This window comes from Odocoileus virginianus, chromosome 11, assembly GCF_023699985.2.
Source record: "Odocoileus virginianus isolate 20LAN1187 ecotype Illinois chromosome 11, Ovbor_1.2, whole genome shotgun sequence".
NCBI classification, from domain to species: Eukaryota; Metazoa; Chordata; class Mammalia; order Artiodactyla; family Cervidae; genus Odocoileus; species Odocoileus virginianus.
This window is the reverse complement of record NC_069684.1, coordinates 11,475,448-11,483,325: the sequence shown is the minus strand read 5'-3', so window position 1 is coordinate 11,483,325 and position 7,878 is coordinate 11,475,448. Positions and strand designations below refer to the sequence as shown.

Sequence of the window (7,878 nt, the reverse complement as noted above, 5' to 3'; positions counted from 1 at the left end):
CCAGGGCAAGGGCCTAAGCGGGCCCCCATCCAGCTGCCGCCTTCCGGGGTCTCCTGCTGCTGTCGTGGTGACTATCGGTTCTATCCAGGGGCCCCAGGGCCTGGGCTGCGGGTGGGAGCCCCCAGAGTGAAGGTGGAGGCCTAGCTCTGTGGGAGCCATCCAGCCTAGTGGCAGGCTTCACCCCCAGCCCAGACCCTGTGGGCCTTTAGTTCAGTTCAGTCTCTCAATCGTGTCCAACTCTTTGCGACCGCATGAACTGCAGCACGCCGGGCCTTCCTGTCCATCACCAACTCCCGGACCCTGCCTAAACTCATGTCCATTGAGTTGGTGATGCCATCCAACCATCCCATCCTCTGTTGTCACCTTCCCCTCCCGCCTTCAGTCTTTCCCAGCATCAGGGTCTTCAGCTGCTCTCTACCCGTGGTACCCGCCTCCTGGCCACCACCAAGGCTCTGATCAAGGGTGTGTTGCTGTTGTGCAGAGCTAGACCTGCTTGCTCTGTGGGTGCCTAGCCTAGGACTTGGTGCTGCTCGGCTGTGCCACCAACTCCCTCACCTGCTTCCTGACCACCAGTGTTCTAGGCAGTTCTCTGGCAGGGCAGGGCGGTCTCTCTCTACTGGACATGCTCATGGGGCCTACCTAATGGTGCTGGCAGTCCTGAACCCCTGCCTGTCCCCTGGTGGGCACCTCTTCCAGGTTGGCCCTTGTGTGGTATTGTGGATTCTGTATCTGGGCGTGTTTCATGCGAAGGGAGCTGCCAGCTCCTGGTTGCACTGGGAGGCTAGGAGGGGTGGGGAGAGCAGGGAGCATTTTTATTACCAAAAAAAAAATCAAACTCACAGAAATAGAATAGAATTGTGGTTGCCAGGTATTTTCATTATTTCAATGAAAAGAGATTGGTGAAGAGTACAAACTTTGTTATAAAGTGAATAAGTTCCATGGGTCTAACATATAGCATGGTGACTATCGTTGATTAGACTATACTGTGTATTTTAAATTTGCTAAAAGAATAGATCTCAAGTGTTCTTACATGCACACAGACAAAAAACAAATATATAACGTGATGAGGGTGATGGGTATATTACCTTGATTGTGGGAATCCTTTCATGATGTATACAGATATAAAATCATCATGCTGTACCCTTTAAATATATTTCAGTTTTGTCAATTATACCTCAGTAAAGCTGAGAATGAAAAGGAATGAAATATTGATACACGCTGCAATGTGGATGAACCTCAAAGTCATTATACTAAGTGAAAGAAACCAGACACAAAGGATTACATATTGTTAAATCCAGAGATCAAACACAGAATGGTGGTTGACAGGGGCTTGGAAGGGGAAGGAATTGGGAGGAACTGCTTAATGGATAGGTATTTTACTTTGGAGTGATGGAAATGTTTTGGAACTAGACAGAGGTGGTGGTTTTACAACATTGTTATTGTGCTAAATGCCACTGAATGATTCACTCCAAAATGGTTCTTTTTATGTTATGTGAATCTCATTTTCGTAAGTTATTTTTAAAAGCACTTATTAGACAAAAGCAATAGATGCTATGTGTAATCAAGCTTTAGATGTGAATTGCCACTCAGTTGAGCTCTAATTAAGCTTCGTAATAACCAACACAATTTATTTTCTCCAGAAATCTTGATGGGAGGACTTTCAAAAGAGTAAATCCACAGTGAGTGCCAGTCATCATTGCCAGAATATTAACACAAGAAAAGTTGCTAATTTGTTTGCAATTTAATGAAGAAACAAACATTGACAAGAGAGTGGGGAGGATTTGTTGACGCTGAATTTCTGCCACATTTGTACAGGGAAGCCTTGAAGCACCTTTATCTTTTAACAAAATGTAAATTTGCTTTTTGATTCAACACTGCTACCCTAACAAATGAGAAATTTCTCCTACTTTAAATTCAGCTGAAGATGAGAATTGTATCTTAGTGTATAATGAATGAGAGCTATTTAGAAACATAAATGTAAATGTTCTGTGGCTTATGGTCAGTCCTTTGTTTTCAACAACTTATGTGTTTGGCTTCTCTAGCTTGTATTTGTATTCTGATTGTGAAGATTATTTCTGAATCTTTATTTCATATATTGCCATGTCATTTAACATTTGAAAAGCTAGACAATATGATTGTGGCTCAGCTAGTAAAGAATCCGCCTACAACGCGGGAGACCTGGGTTCAATCCCTGGGTTGGGAAGATCCCCTGGAGAAGGGACTGGCTCCCCACTCCAGTATTCTGGCCTGGAGAATTCCAGGCCTATTGGGTCGCAAAGCATCAGACACAACTGAGCAACTTTCACTTATGATTCCTTTGAGTTTGGTTTTCTTTTGTTTGAATGCAAATCAAAATGACATGGAAACATTATAAGCATTTCTGCAATCTGCACTTTCCTTTATTTTTAACAAGATAAATCAGACATTAATTTCTTCCTTTGGATTACAATAAGGAGGCAACATGATGTGGAGTTTGGGGGTCAAGAGGACCTATATTTGAACCTTGGTCTTGCCCCTTAAAAACTTACATTGAAGTGCACATAATAGGTAACTATAATTATTACCTTTACCCAAAAAAGCAGACGTTTGAAGGAGAAAAGAAAGGAAATATTTGAGAAAGGAAGGAGAAAGAAAAAAATTAGGAAAGGGATAGTGAGGAAAGAATAAATTAAAATTTCAAGAGAAGCTAATTGGTTATTTATGCAAGAATCCTGAATCTTTGCCTTGGTTATTCCTCTGATTTCACTGTTTGTTCTTCCTTTTCTTTGCTTTCTTCTCTTTGGGGATGTTACATAAAATATCTCATCATTTTCCATCTCCTCTTGGGTAATATTTTATGAATACACAGAATTCATTAGTGGGATAAAGGAGCAACAAGCCAGTGAGGTAAATATAACTAGATCATAACATAATGGAATTGTTGTTCAAGTTGTTCAAGCCCAAAGACTTGACTTTACAACTTTTTTTCTGACTGTTAAAGTCACTATTAATACATGACCCCACAGAAAGTCTAAAAACACAGGAAAGTATTACAAAAAAGTTAAAATCACAGTAAATATGCCCACCCTGATATAACACAGGTAATTTTTTTTCCAGTCTTCTTTCCCCCTAGTCTTTGGTCTCAGTCTGTAATGTAATACTGTCTTCTGATGTTTTAGTTTCCATTATGTCATGAGCGTTTTCCATGTCATTTTTTCCAAAAATACCATTTTTATTGTGTAGATGTATCTTAGTTCCATTTAACATGAATAAAACGTTAATAGCACCTTCTACCCTAACCCGCACACCCCGCCCCGAGACGCGTCCCCTCAGAATCCTGACAGAGCTGTAAAAGAAAGGTAATATGGACTTTAAGAGCTGGGTATTGTTATATGTGTCTTAATTTTACAAGTAAAGACTAACAGTATATCTGAAAAATCTAAAAAGTTGGGAAATATTGAGAAATAATACAGCCTTCTTCCCAATTATTCTTTTACTCTTCTTATTTTATTACACCTGTTGTTTCAACATCAACTTCCATTGAAGCATAAGGAAAACTCTTCCCCTCAAGTTCTTTTTTGACTTAAATTTGTTGCTTGCTTTAGCAAAGGCAAGGCCATGTCCTCCAGAAGACAAAGAGATCATTTTGGCCACAGACATGCTCAGGCCTTGACTTTTCCTTAGTCAGGGAGGCAATTTGCCAATGAAATTAACTAAGTCATGTCTCAGCTGACTGCAAGTCAATGGTTTTCCCTCAAATTTGGTCCAACTTAGCCCAGACCTGACATAAAAATTAAAATGAAAACAAATTCAGGTGCTATCTTGAACTTTGGGAGTTTTGTTTATTTCAGAAAAGAAACTGTGGAATGCACATCTTCTTAGTTCTCTGGAGACAGGAAATAGGGAGAGGCATCTTAAATATTTCAACTCCCTTTTTAATCTCATAAATACTATGCACTAAATATTTGTTGACAAATGAGTGAATAAATGAATAAATTTTAGCATTAAATAATGTAGAGTTTAGAAACCAGGGAGTAGGAGTCGATTCTTGTGAACCCCAGTGACAGGAGTGTTGAGATAATCATAAATGTTCATGTATGTTGAGTGAATGGAGAACCATAGACCTCAGACCACATTTTTTAGCCATGCCAACTTGGGCAAATGACTCAAATTCAATAAACCTGTTTCCTTACCAGTAAAACTGGGATAATATGAATTTAGGAAACTGCGAGTTTTAAAATGTGTTAACATGTGTGATACATGTTGCAGATTAAATACTCTTTTCCTCAGAATAAAATTGTTTAAATTTGTCAAGAACTTTTAGGTGTAGGTTAAGTTGTAATTATGTTTCAAGAACTCTTGCTGCTACTGTTTAAAAAGTAGCATCAACTAGCATACTTGTTTGTCTTTAATTTTTTTCCCTTTTTTCCCCTTTGCTGGTTTCTTAAAAACAGAACAACTTTGACTATTCGTGACATAGATATAAGGCAGAATAATAATTGGGAGACTACTAGTATATAACATCAAGGACATTTGGCAGGTGTTGATGAAATTTTGTGTTCAAACATTAATAGTTTTCCTAAGTAAGGAGTCAACTTCAGAGTTAGAATTATGCTTCCTTAATGAAATGATTACCACAAGATAATTTCAAAAACGTATTTTATTAATAAAAGTATAATGAACAAAAACCAATTATAATGCTGAAATTGCTAAGGTGATTTAAATTTATTCAAAATAATTTTGCCTCCATTTACACCCTTACAAAGTGAATTTTTATGTTTTTCAAAATAAAGTGGAAATGAACACCTAGACACACCCTCCTCCAAGGACCTCACCCATTTTGAAGGCTTATAAACTCCTGCAAGAAATCATCTAATATATAGTAAGAAACTATCCCCCAAAGTCTTGCAACAGTTAATTCATAAATTGTACAAAGAATAGTCTTTGTGATAGGTTTTTTTCTAGATAGTTGCCATTATTTTTTCCTCCTGATACCATTCCCCCATCGTACAGTGGAATCGATTTTTTGTGTCATTCCCCCATGGAAAAGTGGAATTTCCCCTTCCTTCCCTTGAAACTGGGCTGGATTAAGAGACTGGATTGACCAATAGAACACAGAGGAATGAAGCTCTGGGACTTTTGAAGCTAAGTAGTAGGTTGGTACACAAGTAACTGTGCTTCTGGACCATGAATTTTAAATCATTATAATTAGGCTCAAACACATCTTTATTAATCAAAATATATTTGATTATGTTTTGATTATCACATTTTGCCAACAAGAAATAAGTTTGTTTATTCCTATCGTATAAAAATCCATGCTTTGCAATAAATGCTGGAGAGGATGTGGAGAAAAGGGAACCCTTTTACACTGTTGGTGGGAATGCAAACTAGTACAGCCGCTATGGAGAACAGTGTGGAGATTTCTTTAAAAACTGGAAATAGAACTGCCATATGACTGAGCAATACCACTTCTGGGCATACACACTGAGGAAACCAGATCTGAAAGAGACACGTGCACCCCAATGTTCATCACAGCACTGTTTATAATAGCCAGGACATGGAAGCAACCTAGATGCCCATCAGCAGACAAATGGATAAGGAAGCTGTGGTACATATACACCATGGAATATTACTCAGCCATTGAAAAGAATTCATTTGAATCAGTTCTAATGAGATGGATGAAACTGTAGTCCATTATACAGAGTGAAGTAAGCCAGAAAGATAAAGAACATTACAGCATACTAACACATATATATGGAATTTAGAAAGATGGTAATGATAACCCTATATGCAAAACAGAAAAAGAGACACAGATGTACAGAACAGACTTTTGGACTCTGTGGGAGAAGGTGAGGGTGGGATGTTTCGAGAGAACAGCATCAAAAGATGTATATTATCTAGGGTGAAACAGATCACCAGCCCAGGTTGGATGCATGAGACAAGTGCTCCGGCCTGGTGCACTGGGAAGACCCAGAGGAATCGGGTGGAGAGGGAGGTGGGAGGCGGGATCGGGATGGGGAATACATGTAACTCCATGGCTGATTCATGTCAATGTATGACAAAACCCACTACAATAGTGTAAAGTAATTAGCCTCCAACTAATAAAAATAAATGGAAAAAAAAAATCCATGCTTTGGAATTCAACAAACTCTTGGAAAGCATTTTCTGCCTCCTGCTGGATGTGGACGTGTTTTCCGTGCAGAAAGCTGTCAAGATGCTTGAAGAAGTGATAGTTGGTTGGCAAGAGGTTAGGTGAAAATGACTGAAGAGGCAAAACTTTGTAGCCCAGTTCATTCAACTTCTGAAGCATTGGTTGTGTGACATGCCATTGGTCATTGTCATGGGGAAGAGTTGGGCCCTTTCTGTTGACCAATGCAGGCTGCAGGCATTACAGTTTTTGGTGCATCTCATTGATGTGCTGAGCATACTTCTCAGAGGTAATGGTTTCACCAGGATTCAGAAAGCTGTAATGGATCAGAATGGCAGCAGACTACCAGTGACCATGACCTTTTTTTGGTGCAAGTTTGCTTTGAGAAGTGCTTTGGAGCTTCTTCTCGATGATCACTGAGCTGGGAATTGCCAGTTGACCACTTTTTGTCGCATGTCACAGTCTAATCAAGAAATGGTTGATAGTTGTTGTGTAGAATAAGAGAAGACAGCACTTCAAAACGATAATTTTTTTTTTCAGTCAGCTCATGAGGCACTCACTTATCGAGCTTTTTCACCTTTCCAATTTGCTTCAAATGCCGAATGACCATAGAATGGTCAACATTGAGTTCTTCAGCAACTTCTCATATTGTTGGAAGAGGATCAGCTTCAATGATTACTCTCAATTGGTCATTGTCGAATTCTGATGGCCAGCCACTCCATTCCTCATCTTCAGAGCTCTCGCCTCCTGTGCAAAACTTCTTGAACCACCATTGCACTGTACATTTATGCCAAAGGAATCAAACTTCTCATATGGTAGCTGGTTTCCCCTAGAGCATTTTAAGAGAAAGCAAAAGCATACCAAGCTGTAAAGTTTCTAATTATTAAGTCAGTACAAAGGTAATTGCAGTTTTGCGTTGTTGAAATTTTGCCATCTGATATTGAAATGCATTCTTAAATAAGTGTGGTTATGTTATACATCATTTTAATGCATGTTTCTAGCCTTTTGTGTTTTGCTAATGACTTATTTATTACTTGGTGTTTATTTTGTATTTATTTTAGACTATAGAGGGCTTCCCTGGTGGCTCAGCTGGTAAAGAATCCACCTGCAATGCAGGAGACCTGGTTTCAATCCCTGGGTTGGGAAGATCCCCTGGAAAAGGAAATGGCTACCCACTCCAGTATTCTGGCCTGGACAATTCCATGGACTGTATATATAGTCCATGAGGTCGCAAAGAGCTGGACACGACTGAGTGACTTTCACTCACTTAGACCAGTCAGATTCTTTACCAACTGAGCTACGAGGGAAGCCCTGAGACTATAAAAATGATGTGAGCAAATTAGAGTGACTTTTTTATTCAAGTTCATTAACTGTTCCTAGGCCAAATGCATTGTTGATGTTGAGAGTTGTCTCTGTTGCTTTATGACCCATTTTGAACTCAAATAAAAAAATGTGTTCTGAGGTAAGGCTCAAGTGAAGGTAATGTATGTTGTCATGTCTCATAAATGTATTTTTTATCATTAAATATCTATGCATTTGTATCTTTTTGTATTGAATTTTTTAGCCTTAGTTGGTATCAGTAAATTAGAAATTAAAAGTCTAAAATCTTTAGATGTTTTTCAGCCTGACATGTCACTGATTAATGTAAATATTTAGAGTTTAGAAAGCACTAAAAAAATGACAACTTTATCTAGAAAACAAGGTAAACTACTGCATAGTTACAATTGGTATCTGTTATAACTAATGTAATT

At 38.7% G+C, this 7,878-nt stretch overlaps 1 pseudogene; it reads right to left on the bottom strand.

Annotated features, from left to right (window-relative positions):
- Positions 1-5,062: 5,062 nt before the first annotated feature.
- Positions 5,063-7,630, bottom strand: LOC139037340 (histone-lysine N-methyltransferase SETMAR-like; annotated as a pseudogene).
- Positions 7,631-7,878: the final 248 nt, after the last annotated feature.